Source organism: Lissotriton helveticus, chromosome 8 (genome assembly GCF_964261635.1).
Source record: "Lissotriton helveticus chromosome 8, aLisHel1.1, whole genome shotgun sequence".
Lineage (NCBI taxonomy): Eukaryota > Metazoa > Chordata > Amphibia > Caudata > Salamandridae > Lissotriton > Lissotriton helveticus.
Genome location: NC_136069.1, coordinates 167,307,369 through 167,322,272, shown reverse-complemented (window position 1 = coordinate 167,322,272; position 14,904 = coordinate 167,307,369).

The window sequence follows — 14,904 nt, the reverse complement described above, 5'->3', positions numbered from 1 at the left end:
TCTCTACTGTCTGACCGACCCTTCACTTGGGAAGGCATAGCAGGTGGTTGTATATTTAACCCCCTGGGGCCCTTAGAGGGGCACGTCCTTCAGTGGGCTCTTTAGAAACAGCCTGGACAATTGCTGAAGCCTGTATGGATGAACAGGGTGTAGCTGTAGATAGTACCTGGGAGTCAAGTTAGGTTTCTAGGGCTGATACGGTCTCCTTAAGTACATTTATGCTAAGAACTAAAGGATTGATTAGGCAAGCCACTGCAGATTGGACCTTAGCCACAATAACTTCCAAAGCTGTTGCTAAATCTGTATCTATCTCTTTATTGTTCACCCCTGAGTAGTATTGTAATGCTGGTTGCTGGGACCCCTTGGCTTTGAAGAGCCTTTTGACTGGATGATGCCAGGCCCTTGATTTTTGATCAGACCGGGAATAGGCCCTTGTCTTCCTTATTACAGGATCATTTGGGCTGGTATTAGGGCATACAAGGTCAGCAGATTCTGAGGCATTGCGACACGCTATCAGGGGGGATAGACCAGAAACAGCTGCATTGGATAGGCTCTTTGGACTAGGGCGAACAACACCAGATGTGGCTAAAGGTTTAGCTTAAAACAGAAAGACAATGTACATGGCTCTACACCCAGATCAAGAGACACCCACCTTTCCACTAGGCCTATCTCCCTTGTTATCACACCAACTGCGTGACGGGCAAGAAATAAGTCAAGCGAGGTCCCTGTTTGAGTCCCTGTTTGATATTTAGCATGATGTTGTCTTTCTCGCCAATCAGCTTTCTCTTGCCCATGATCCCTGCTATGTTGGGGATGTGGAACATCCCACATAGTCCAGCGAGAGGGAGCTGAAGGGTTTGAGCTCATGACGTGCGGGACTAGGAAATAAAAAGACCCATGGCCTGGACCTCTTGGTTCAGAGCAATACCACCGAGCGAGTGTCCATGTGTTTTATTTCATCACTCAGTGCCTTTAGGCTGGGCTGTAACACACAAACTCAACAGGGAGGGATATGTTTTCCCCGGCCTACCTTTCGTTTTTTTTGAGGTGCGACCACGTTGCGTTTTGCGCTGTTTCCTGTCGCAGGCACAAGGCAGACCCAGGCAAGTGAGGTATCATTTTTTTCGGGAGACATGGGGGAATGCTGGGTGGGTGGAAATATGTGTGAGCCCAGTGATGCCACACTTTTACACACAAAAATGTTTGAAAAAACAAATTTTTTCAACTTCATTCAAAGTTTGCTAGGGATTTTGAGAAAAGGAACGTTAGAGGATCCACGCAAGCCATACCCCCTTAAAAGCCCCCGGGTGTCTATTTTCCAAAAATTTGTGGGTTTGCTAAGTTTCCCTAGATGGAAACCAAGGAAGGAGTGAAAAACCGTGTGACGCCCCCCAAGGTAAACCAATTAGTTTTGACAAATTTAGTTGTTTACTTGTGCAGCGTGACAATTTGGGCGCAATATTGGAAGGAAAATATGACGGACATTGTGAGTTTTGTAGGATATTGTGGATAACATTAATTGTTAGATTTCACCAGAGAGACATCACTATGTAGTCCCATGGGTTTTCAACAATATCTACAATTGGCAGATTATTCGTAGACAAAATGTACACCTTGGCACAGAGACTAAAAAAAAAAAAGATCCCTACACAGCCATCTATTCCTCAATCACACACACATACTGGTTGGATTTGGCACGAGGGCGAGTGATGGTTCAGTATATATAATTTTATTAACAAGAGATTTCACAAAAATGAAATGCACTGTCAATTACATGGACAAAAAAACGGAACCAATGACTCGCAGCTCGTGAGCTGTAGAGCCACATCAAGGCACCAACCGCTTTACAGGCCATTCACACACATTTCATACCTGACACACAGAAGACCATACACACCACTAGGCATAAAAGCAACACATCACAACATTTACAAAAAAAGTGACAAGGTTCGTCCTGTTTAAAAAAAAAAAAACTTCACAGACATCAAGTTTTCAAATACACACACATACTGGTTGGATTTGGCACGAGGGTGAGTGATGGTTCAGTATATACAATTGTATTAGCAAGTGATTTCACAAAAAAAGAAATGCACTGTTAATAAATGAAAGGTCGAAAAACTGAACCATTGCCTCACAATTCGTGAGCTGTAAAGCCACGACAAGGCACCAACCTCTTTAAAGGTCATTCATACACCTTTCATACATGTGACACTTACAAAACATTCACACCGCCAGCCGCAGGCCCATCACATTAAAACACTCACACCAGCAGACAGTGCCATTCAAGGGCCCATCACTTTCACACGCCCACATTCCTGACACAGCAACTACACAAAATGATGGAATGCGTGGAGTGGCACTCAGCTAGCAGTGTGTGTAGTGACCAACAGAAAGCAAATACTCACACACCATCCAAGCACCAGTCCACACACACCGCCAGCCAAGCACCAATCCACACACACCGCCATCTACACACCAATCCTTGCACTCTGCCAGCCAAGCACCAGTCTACACACACCACCAGTCAAGTGCCAGTCCACGCACACCACCAGCCAAGCACCAGTCCACACACACCGCCAGCCAAGCACCAATCCACACACACCGCCAACCACACACCAATCCTTGCACTCTGCCAGCCAAGCACCAGTCTACACACACCACCAGTCAAGTGCCAGTCCACGCACACCATCAGCCAAGCACCAGTCCACGCACACAACCAGCCAAGCGCCAGTCCACGCAGCCCGCTAGCCAACCACCAGTGCACACACACCACCAGCCAAGCACCAATCCTTGCACTCTACCAGCCAAGCACCATCCACTCACACCGCCAGCCAAGCACCTAACTATGCACTTCGCCAGCCAAACAAAAATCCACACACACCACCCGCAAAACACCAATCCATGCACTCTGCCAGCCAGGCGCCAGTCCACGCACACCGCCATCCAAGCACCAGCCTGCACACACCACAATCACATTTAGAATTCTTTTTTTCAAAATAACACTAACCAATTGGAAATACCTACAAATCTGCTAACACAAATTATAAAACTAAACACATTGCACTAATGCCAATCCTTGAAACAAACTAAAATAATTTACAGAATACAGACCAGGCAGTTCACTTTACAGCTCATTAAAACTCCCAAAACTTCTTTTGCGTGTGGTACGATTTAAAACAAGCTGACACACACAATCCAGGCTTAGAAGGACAGTCAGGGCAGTACATACGAGACTCCTTCCACACGCCTCTTCGCCAACAGACTCTACATCTTCTAGTCGGAAAGTCTCTTGCGGATGTGGGAGGAATGTATTCAGGAAAGTGGCGATCTTTCAATCTAGCCATATCCTCCACCACTCAAAATCTAGGAACACTTGCCTGTTCCACTAGTACAAGGCTGTCTATTATAGACTCCTGAAACTTAACAAAAGGCATCTTTGACTCAGGACAAGACATTTGGAACACAACAAAAGCATTAAAGGATGCCAAGTGGAAAAGATGAAGAGCAGCATAAGGTTCCAACCTCTGATCTACTCTGTCAACACCACCCATGTACTTATTGTAATCTACAATGCACACAGGTTTGCGCACTGACCCCAAACAGGCACAGGTACAGTGCTTTCATCATGGATAGTAGTCAGCATGTACACATCACTCCTGTCTGAAAACTTCACAGCTAGAATCTCCCCACATCGCAATGCCGTAGACTGTCCCCGCACAAGCCTTTTGCAAACAAGTTCCTTTGGGAAACCTTTACGGTAACTGCGCATTGTGCCACAAGCAACAGTGCCCACTTTGGCCAATTCCTTGTACAACCGCACACCAGTGTAGAAGTTATCTACATATAAATGGTGGCCTTTGTTAAATAATCCTCTACCTAGTTCTCACACAATTTTCTCAGTCACTCCAAAAGTGGAAGGACAACCAGGAGGGTTAATGCTGGACTCCTTACCAGTGTACACCCTGAAATTATAGACATATCCAGTCCCACTGTCACACAGCATATACAGTTTGATTCCATAGCGTGCCCTCTTACTAGGAATGTATTGCCTAAAAACCAAGCGGCCCTTGAACAATAGCAAAGACTCGTCCACTGCTATTTCTTTACCAGGAGCAAAGATCTCAGAAAAACGATCAACAAAGTGATCAAGGACAGGCCGAATCTTAAAAAGACGGTCACAATCAGGGTGATCGCGTGGCAACGCTAAAGCATTATCAACGAAATGCATCATCCGAAGAAGAAGCATATACCGATCACGGCTCATGACTGCTGGAAATATAGCTGTCAAGGGACTAGTGGACCAATATGAAGACATTGATGGCTTCCATAGCAAGCCCAACAAAAAAGTTAATCCCAAAAACTTCTTCATCTCTTCAACATTTGTGGGAGTCCACCGGGTAGCTCTAGAATGGGGCTTAAGGCTGGCACTGTTGTCCCTCAAATACTGTTCTGTATACAAATTAGTTTGCTCAACAATCTCTTGCAAAAAAACATCGTCAAAAAACAACTGGAAAAAATGTATTTGCAGAAAATTCTCAGTATTCACTCTACTCCCAGGAACCCCAGTGAAATCTGGCAATGCCGGATGCACCATGCCAGGGGGAACCCAGAGGCCATCCCTATCAATGGGAGGAGCAGCCACCCCAGCCTGCAGCCCAGAAGCCTCTTGCTGCAGTACACCAACGGGAAGCCTAACAGCCACAGATACTTCTGGCTGCACAACACCAACAGAAAACCTAGCATCCCCAGAGGGCTCTTGCTGCACGACACCACCGGGAAGCCTAGCAGCCTGAGATGCTTCTTGCTGCACTACACCACCGGGAAACCTAGCAGCCCCAGATGCCTCTTGCCGCTCTACACCAATGGGAAGCCTAACAGCCCCAGATGCCTCTTGCTGCACTACACCAACAGGAAGACGAACAGCACCAGATGCCTCTTGGCGCACCACAGCAATGTGAAGCCTTTTGGGCGCAGCCTGCAGCCCACATGCCTCTTGCCGACGTAAAAAAAAGGGAAACCTTGCGGCCCTAGGCAGCAGCCCAGATGCCTCTTGGCCCACTACCGGCACATCAATGTCCTCCTCTACCATAGGCACTTCTTCAGCACTAGAAGAAGATTCATCATCCGATGAGTCCATGCGAAGAGAAAACTCACTGCCTGAATCTTCTGCACCTACCTCTGGGTCCGAATCGGAGTCAGTCTCTGAACCATGGTCAGAGGAAGACTCAAAAAGCAAACCAAGAACCTGCTGAGCAGTAATCCTGCGACTAGCCATTATCCTTACAAAGCAAGAAGACTGCACACACAAGTGAACAACAACCTACACTGTGCAAAGTAAGAAGCAAACAAGGTAAGGCTTTCACACAAAGATCTATACAATACAAAACAATTTAACTCTTACCAAATATAGCTACACTCACCAGCACCTACTCTGCTGAGACACTTCAAAAAGAAATGATATCCCACTAGAAAGAAAAAAAAAAGTACAGATTAGACAACAAAGTACACATCAAGCACTAATGCTAAAAAATAATTAACAAACAAAAAACACAGGGGCATATTATCAAGGACCGGTGTTACAATTATAGCCGTTTTATCGGCAGGAAACTGCTGATAAAACGGCAATAATGGGCTTGATAATACGCCCTTGTTAATTCCCATAGAAGCCCATGTTAACATCAGAACATGGGCTTCTATGGGAATTAACAAGGGCGTATTATCAAGCCCATTATCGCCGTTTTATCGGCAGTTTCCTGCCGATAAAACGGATATAACTTTAACACTGGTCCTTGATAATATGCCCCACAGAGCCACACAAACTGCTATAAGTACACATTTTACAAAAACACATTCATCTAGGGAAAGTAGTACAAAATACATTCACTTACCAAGCACATGCAACTACACAAGCTGCAAAACCAGCAGTAACAGAACCCCAACCTACAACAATCCAAACAGCAAAAGCCTGGAACAAGAATAAAATAGAGAAGAAAATAAAATTACTACTACATTTCGCAAACAATATAACAATTAAAAAAACAACACACAAATTTGCGCCCCAAATTTACATTCGCCCAGATGGGCCATCAAATAGGGCTTAGACCAATGGGGTTTAGGTGAGGTTTTCCATCAAGACACTGGTTAAATTTTTGGATGTTTTTTCTGCCTACCCCCTTTGGTGCCAGTCGGTCTTTTGGTTCTAACTGTACCCCCCTCACAAGGGGGCAGTAAGGACAAAAAAAGACCGACTGGCACCAAGGGAGGCAGCCAGTAAAAAACATCCAAAAATATAACCACCTTTGGAAGCAAGCCTTCACCAAGGGCTCACTTCCACACACTACAAAACACAAAAAACAGAAAAGAAAAGGACCAATTCGCCCCCAGGGGGTGGGGGTGGAGCAGAAAAACATTCCTAAAACAAGTTGCCTCTAGGAAGCAAACCTTGCCCAAGGGGTCGCCGCCATTACAAACAAAAAAATCCCTGGTGTCTAGTGGCGTATTTCTGCCCCCCCAGGGGGCACAAAAGCTGAAAAAACCAGACCTAAATGCCCTCAGGGGGGGGCAGAAAATGTAAATCTACATTTGACCCCCACCTGGAAGTGACCCTTGCCCAAGGGGTCACTTCCATTGCAAAAAAAAAATCCCTGGTGCCTAGTGGCATTTTCTGCCCCCCCTGGGGGCAGAACGGGTAAAAAAACGGGCCTATTTGCCCCCGGGGGGGTCAGAAAATGTACATAAAAAATTAAACCCCCTCCTGGAAGTGACCATTGCACAAGGGGTCACTACTACCTTGCAAAAAAATATCCCTGGTGCTAGTGGCGATTTTCTGCCCCCCCCTGGGGGGAAAACGGCCGAAAAAATGAGCCGATTTGCCCCCAGGGAGGGCAGAAAATCAAATACAAAATTATTAGCCACCAGGAAGCGACCCTTGCCCAAGGGGTCGCTTCCATAAAAAAATTAATGCCCCAAAACCTATCCCTGGTGCTAGTGGGGAATTTCTGCCCCCCCCCCCCCCCTGGGGGCAAAACGGCCAAAAAAAGGGCCAAAATCAAAAACATAATCACAGCCCACCTGGAAGCGACCCTTGCCCAAGGGGTCGCTTCCTATAAACTAAATTTAAATCCCTGGTGCTAGTGGTGGGCATTTCCGCCGCACAATCGCGACGCTGTGCGCGATCGTGAGGCAGAAATGCCCTGCAAAGAGACATCAGGGGAGAGGAAAATCTCTTTCCTCTCCCCTGATGCCTCCATGCGGCCCCAAACCCCCCCAGGCACGCAAAAACCGTACCTGACTCCTCGGCGTTCAGGAAGCAAATGGCTTCCCGAGCGCCGGGGACTCCCTGATGACGTCAGCGCGCGCTGTGCGCGCTGTTGTCACGGGATTCCCATGGGGAGGGGTGGGGGGGCAGCGGAAGCTCTTCCACTGCCATCCCCATAACAACGAGCGTGATCGGGCACCCTCGGGGGGAGCGCCAGCGCTTCCCCCAAGGTTGGGGCTCATGACGAGCTGGGCTCGTCATCAGCGCACGACCAGTGTGCACCATGACGAGCCTAGCTCGTCATCAGCGTGGAAAGGGTTAAAGGTGCCTAAGTAATTCTTAAAGCACTGGAAATGTTGTTCAAGTCAGTCAGTCAAAGATAGCTTTATTCGATTCCATTTAAAAAATCATAAAAGCAGATAAAATTACAGATATACGATAAAAATCAGTAATACATTAATCAATCAACGAGATACTTTTCAGTTAAATTCAATTACAAGGAACGTTTCTAAAACATTGAAGATCTGCATCTAATAATACTTTTTAAAAACATGGAGACCACAGTTATAGACATTTCATCTTCTAGTAATTGAATCTTAAGGAAAGCAGGTCTACATTGTCTCAAACCCCAAACTTTTAGCAAGGGCAGTAAGTATCTCTTCCTACTATGCATATAACATTTACAAAATAGGATGCAGTGTATGGATGTTTGCAAGGAAGAATCGTCGCAAGGACATGGTACTAAATTTTTTGACCAGTCATTAATGATTGGAAATGTAACCAGCTTAAAAAAAGTACCAGTTCTCAAGCGTGCTAACAACATTCTACTATAACTGGACTGATTGAGTGACAAGTAACTCTGCATACCTGGTCCCTGCAATAAATATTGGTGTTGAATGACAGACACCTTCTTCCTCTCTTCCTGCCAACGTTTATCCTCCAGGTGCTCAAGACAGGCCTCCTTCAGAGCTTTTCTAGAGATAGAGGATACAGTAGATGGAACATTGTAGAACTCAGGATGTCCTATATCTGTTAAAAAAGCCTTTACGTATCTAAGCCAATGTATGTGTTTTGTCCCATGATGTTTAACACAGTCCTGAATAATGGCCCTATTGAACTCAGTTTCCATGGAGGACCACACTTTATGCCATAGCAAAACTGGGGAAACCTTGACTAAATCTGATATATAAGCCAAGGCAAGCTCCTTGTGGCATACGTAAGTGGAGGTAGATTTTGGAACAGATAGCAGGTACCTGAGGAAGGCATTTTCACATGTTTGCATTTATTTATTTATTTATTTAATCGCTTGTATAGCGCAAGGAATTCGACCCCCGAAGGGGTATCTCCGCGCTTGTGTTCGTTACCGAAGCTATATTCAAATAAAAGACAATCAGGGCCGGGAAAAAGAGTATCTACATGGTCAGGAACAAATGTGTCTTTAAACATTTCCTAAAAGTGGCTAAATTAGAGTTTTGCCTAAGGGTGAGAGGCAGGGAGTTCCAGAGGGTGGGGTCTTTGTAAGATAGAGCTCGGCCTCCCTGTCTTTCCTTTTTGATACGTGGCACCTGAAGCAGAGATTAATTCTGAGAGCGCAGAGTGCGGGCTGGCTCATAAGGTCTACATTTTTCTATTAAGTACTTTGGACCAGAGCCAAACAGGCATTTATGAATTGTGCAGCATATCTTAAATTTCACCCTCTGGCGGATAGGTAGCCAATGTAGTCTGTTCAGCAGAGGACAAGAGGGAGATCTGGATGGGACATTCAGGATCAGTCTGGCAGCTGTATTCTGGGCTATCTGTAACCTGCCAAGTTGTTCCTCGTTGGCAGAAATGAGCAGCCCATTACAATAGTCTAATCTACTGATAACCAGTGCCTGAACTAAGGTCTTCCTATGGCTGTCTGCTAGATAGGGGAACACCCTTCTCAGGAGTCCAATGACCCTAAAACAGGATACCGTTACTTGATTAACATGATCCTTGAGTATCAAAGATTGATCAAGTCGGACCCCTAAGTTTTTTACTGTCTCTTTAGGACAAGGGGCAGAGCCTAGTTCGGGAGGCCACCATTCAGGTGACCATAAAAGCGGGGCCTCTCCGAAGAGCATGACCTCCGGCTTGCCCACATTACATTGCAGGCAACTGGAGGTCATCCAGTTGGATACAGCTCTCATTCCCGCAGCAAAAGAGTTTTTAACTGCTGGCGTCAATGTCTGGAAAGGGAACAGGAGCTGGGTATCATCTGCGTAAGATATTGGTGTGAACCCATATTCCCTCACAATTTCAGCCAGAGGGGCCACATACACATTGAACAATGTGGGGCTTAGGCATGAGCCCTGTGGAACCCCCTTGGTGAGCTCTCTAAAGGTGGAAAAGTGGGAGCCCAATCGAACACTTTGTGAGCGGCCGGTAATGAAACTTTATAGCCATGCCAGAGCAGTTCCGCCTATCCCTACCCTCTTCAGACGACTGATAAGAATTTCATGAGACACCGTGTCGAAGGCAGCGGACAAATCTAACAGCACCAGAATCATAGAGCCTCCTCTATCCTGTGCCATCCGGATGGTATCGGTGACGGAGAGTAGAGCTGATTCGGTGCTGTGATTAGGTCTGAACCCAGATTGAGAAGGGTCCAGACCGTCCGCTGCCTCGATGTATTTGGACACATGTGTATTGACATCTTTCTCAGTCATCTTACTCAGATGGGGTAAGAGGGAGATCGGGCGAAGGTTGTTCAGGTCTGACCATGGCAACGCCGTGTTTTTACGAATAGGGTTCACAATCGCCTTTTTCCAGACACTGGGCACTTGCCCTTCCTTAAGAGAAAAGTTGATTACTGTTCGATAACCAGAGGAGAACAGGCTTCCCAGAGGGATTATCATTTTAGCGGGCAGAAGATCGGTTGGAGATCCAGATTTAATTTGACTATACAAAGCCGTGACCTCAGGCAGGCTAACCTCCGAGATTGTAATGAGTCGTCTGCTTTCATTCATCAGTTTCCGAGAGGAAGAAGGGTCAGCATTATTTTTAAAGTTTGAGGGTTGTGTTATTTTCTCATATATAGATTCTATTTTGTTATGAAAAAATGCAGAGATGTCATCGCATAAGGTTTGGGTGAAATCATCAGGGCTTTCACAGGCCGCAGGTTTAACGAATGATTGGAGAATTTTATAGAGTTCTCTGGAGGAGTTCCCTGCATCCACTAGTTGTGAAGCACGACTGTTTTTCCTAGCCAATTTGATATGTTTATGATAGGTGGCTAGGGCCTCCAGGTACAACTTTCTACTACTGGGTGTGTGCGTCTTTCTCCATATTTTCTCCAACTTTATACACCCCTGTTTCTCTACCCTCAATTCTTCTGAGTACCATACTTCCTGCTTACATTTGGGATACTGCTTATGCAGTTTCAGAGGTGCAAGAAAATCCACTGCTTCTAAAAGAGCTTTATCAAACTTAGAAAGACCTGTTTCAACATTATCATTTTCGGAAATGGAGGGTTCTATCCAAACCTTCGGAAGTCCTTCTGAGGTTATTTTATGCCATTGTCTACCCCATATTGCAGGGACTGACTTTTGATGTGGCAAATGAAGACCTAGTAGGGTGAATCCTACCATATAGTGGTCAGACCAGCTAACAGGGGTTGGTGAACAGCATTTTATTTTAGGGCAGTTGGTTAAAATAAGATCCAGGGTATGTCCACCCAGATGCGTTGGACCACTATTCTGGATTTTCAGTCCTAATATCAGACAATCAGAGAGCAAGGAAATTGTATCTGGATGACTAGGTAGGCCAGTATGAATATTAAAATCTCCAAGGAGGATGAAATCTTCCTTGGCTTTAAAATAAGGGGCTAAAAGCTCCATAAGAGTGAGCGAGAAGCCTGTACATGGTCCAGGGGGTCGATAGACCAATGCTCCTTTCCAATGTGTCTTCAAGGAGGAACAGATCCTAAAAATCATGACCTCCATTTGAGCACAACATCTTTGATCGAGCAAGGAGACTTTCAGACCCTCTTTGTATACTACTGCAATGCCCCCACCGGTTTTGGTAGGGCGATCTAAGTTGAGGATCTTGTATCCAGCCGGAATCCCCAACTTAATGGCAGGCACTGTGTGAGGTTTTAGCCAGGTCTCTGTGAGGAAACATATATCTGGCATAACTGTGTTAATAAGATCCCATAATTCCGGGGAATGTTTGGGCAGAGAGCGGATATTTAACAAAAAACTTCTTAGTCCAGTTAACCCCATTTGAGTGGAAATTTCTTCAGTATTTCTGAGATTGGAACAGTTTGTGGGGGGTCTCGGACAATGTGACTCTACAGAGACTAAGGTAGGGGCTGTAGTATAGTTGGCGATGACAGGGTGAGTTAAGGATGCCTGGAAGCGACAAACAATACAAGAAAAAGGGCCTTCAAGTCACGGCCAATTGTCGCAATTGCAGGCTACTAAGGAAGCTGGTTTTAATCTTCGCAATACCTGTGCTGAATAAGAGATAATATTGCTACCTGCAGATCCTGGGGTCCTAGATGTAGAGCCCATGGCCCCTGGTCCCGTCCAGTCGCGGACGGGCGCAGGTGGGCTTCTCTTCGGCTTGTCTTAGGCGCGTTCTTAGGCGCACCCCTGCACGCAACCGCTGCGCACTTTGAGCGAGGGCGTGGCTAAATAGCCCTATGAGATTCACCACTAGAGCGCTAACCTCTCTGCTCTTAGCGGAAGTGCCTGGCTCTTACCTGTCCGCCCTCCGCTCTAGGGCTCTAATTGCCGAGTCGGACCGGGGCGTGCAGAATACAATATCGAGCCCAGGCAATGCAGGGAGAATACTGACTATGCGGGTAGCAAATTAGGCAGACTATAATTCTATTTAAAATTGTCCGCAACTGTCAGCAAATGCGGCGGCGAAATTCTTAAAAAGCGCGTTTTCTGGCTCCTAATGGCCCCACGCATCAATGCCTGATAGTCAAGTATTTTAAAAACAGCTTACAGATGAACAGCGGGTCGGGGAGACTCTGCCACCGTCCTCCCTACCGCGATCAGCCGGCTGCTTCTTCCGGTCTAAATAATTTAGGTCTAATTTAGGTCTAATTTAGATCTAATTTCTGAGCAATCTGCAACCCCCCAAATACCTGCCCAGTATATAGCAGTCGAAACGCATTTAGCCTTATATATGTCCAGCAGAATGCGTACCGGTCTGCCCCCCAGTTTATTTGCAAACTGTTTTACAGCTCCAATAGCACGAGAAAAGGCTAGCTTCCTTGTGGTTACAGCTGTAGTCCATGTGCCTTTTTTATTAAAAACGATCCCTAAATGTGAGAAAGTATTAATAAGTCCTATCTTTGACTGTTTTAAGAAAGTGTTACAAAGTACGTTCATTTTAGATGTGCAGCACTTGGTGAAGGTTTTCCCAGTATTAATCTTCAAGCCTCTTGCACCCATATATTCCGCAAAACTGTTTACCGCCTTCTGGAGGCTTATTTGGGTCCTCGCCATTATAACCGCATCATCTGCGTACAGGAGTATGGGTACCACAACCCCTTCAATTTGAGGGTAGTCCAGGCCTTGATCAATTAAAAAGGCTGCCACGCTATTTATATACAAATTAAATAAAAAGTGCGCCAAAATGCAACCCTGCCGTACACCTTTCATTATCGGAAATTTAGCTGTACATTCACCATTTTTACCGAAACTCACCTTTGCTCCTGCCCCTCTATACAATTCTTTTATAAAATTAAGAATATTAGAGTCAATACCGATATCTTTTAGAGTGTCCCACATCACTTCGTGACTCAAACAGTCAAACGCTGAACTCAGGTCTACAAAGGTCATAAATATATTTCCTTTCTGGCCACTACATACTTTCCTGTGATCATGGCCAAATTAAGTCCTTGTTCGACAGTGCCTAAGCCTGACGTAAAACCATACTGAAATTTAGAGAGGGCGTTAACTTCTTTGGCCCATATGTGTAATCTATTCAGTAAGAGTCTACCGGCCACTTTCATAAGGGAGTCTAATAGTGATATTGGCCTGTAACACTTAGGATCGCTTCAATCTCCCTTTTTGAATATTGGCACTACAATTGCCTCCTGCCAAGTTGATGGAAATCCATTTTTATTGCAACTGTTTAACACATTGGTCAGGAGGGGTGCCCAAAGGGAGCTGTTGGCCTTGTAGATGTCTATCGGGACTCCGTCTGGTCCTGGAGCTTTATTTGAGGAACTTTCTGCAATGGCTAATTCTACCTCCGCTAGGGAGAAGACTATTTCTAGAGGGAATAGTCCCTGGGTATCTGGCCCCTCAGTTGGCTGGTAAACAAGGCAATCCGAGCTAACTAATTCATCTTTCTTATAAAGCTCTGAAAAGTGATTTACCCATACAGCTTCCTCTATTGCTATCTCAATTGTATCCGTTTTCCTTTCTGCAAAAAAGGGGGCGTTTACAGCCCTCCAGAAGGCAGTGTTGTCTCTCAGTGCACACGCCTTGGTTAACGATTCCCAGGCAGCCTCCTTTAAATCTAATTTCCTCTTTTTTACTGCAGATTTGTAATATAGTCTGGCTGCCCTTATATCTGATATGTTTTTGGGTAATTTTTTAAGGGTTGACTTTAAGAAAGCGTGAGCTTTAGTACAGTTTGCGTCAAACCAACCTTCGGTCTTAGGTCTCTCGCCTTCCCTAGTCCTGCGTGTTAATAGATTACAAATTTGACCTGAAATCTTTTGAAAAGCAGATACAACTAAAGATGGTCTAGGTTTTTCCGCGAGGCAAGTCATAAAGTCATTTAATTGACCTGATATTAAAGTGTGCAACAAGGTAGCTGGATCCACCTTATTCCATTTTAAGGAGTGTCCGTTAATTCTAGAGAGTGCTATCCCATGGCGATATATATTTTCAGCTACATCAATGTTCTGGGAATTGCCCGAACCAAAGCTGAAAGATGAGTTAATCGGGAAGTGATCGCTCATTGCATTATCCTCAGTTCTAAAACTCAGGACACAACGATAGTAACTTGTTGTTACTAGAGTGAAGTCGATCACTGAGCTGAGGCCCCGTCCGTTAAAAGTAGGTTGAAAAGCAACCTAGGGCTACAGAGCTCATTGGTAAATCCTAAGTCCCATTCATATATCAAGTTATTAAATAGGTTCCCAATCTTAGTGTGCTCGAAGTGGGTACAGGGGTCTCCCTTGAGGTTAACCAGCCCACACGTGCCAGACTCACTATGAGAACATAGATGGCAATTAAAATCTCCCGTCATAATGACACATGTCTCTGTTCGCCCAGAGTCCTGTTGGATATGAAGGATATTGTTTAAGTCCTCCATGACCTTATCCTCGACATTCTTTGGGATGTTATTGTAGAAATTAATCAGGAGGACCTGTTGTTTTCCTTCCACCTTCAGTAGGAGTAGCTGGTAATAGACCCCCCCTGGGTTTAGTATCTTTACCTCTATATTCAGCATGTTTGATATAAAAATAAAAAGGCCACCTGAACTCCTGCCCCTACTAGTCTGTTTGGCTGCTGTAAAGAATGTCCTATAACCACTTAAATGTATCTCCCGCTGTTCCCAACATTCCTGTAGACAGATGATATTAAAATTATCCACAAATGTCAGGAATGAGGGGTCCTTAACTTTACTTGATAATCCCGCTATATTCCAAG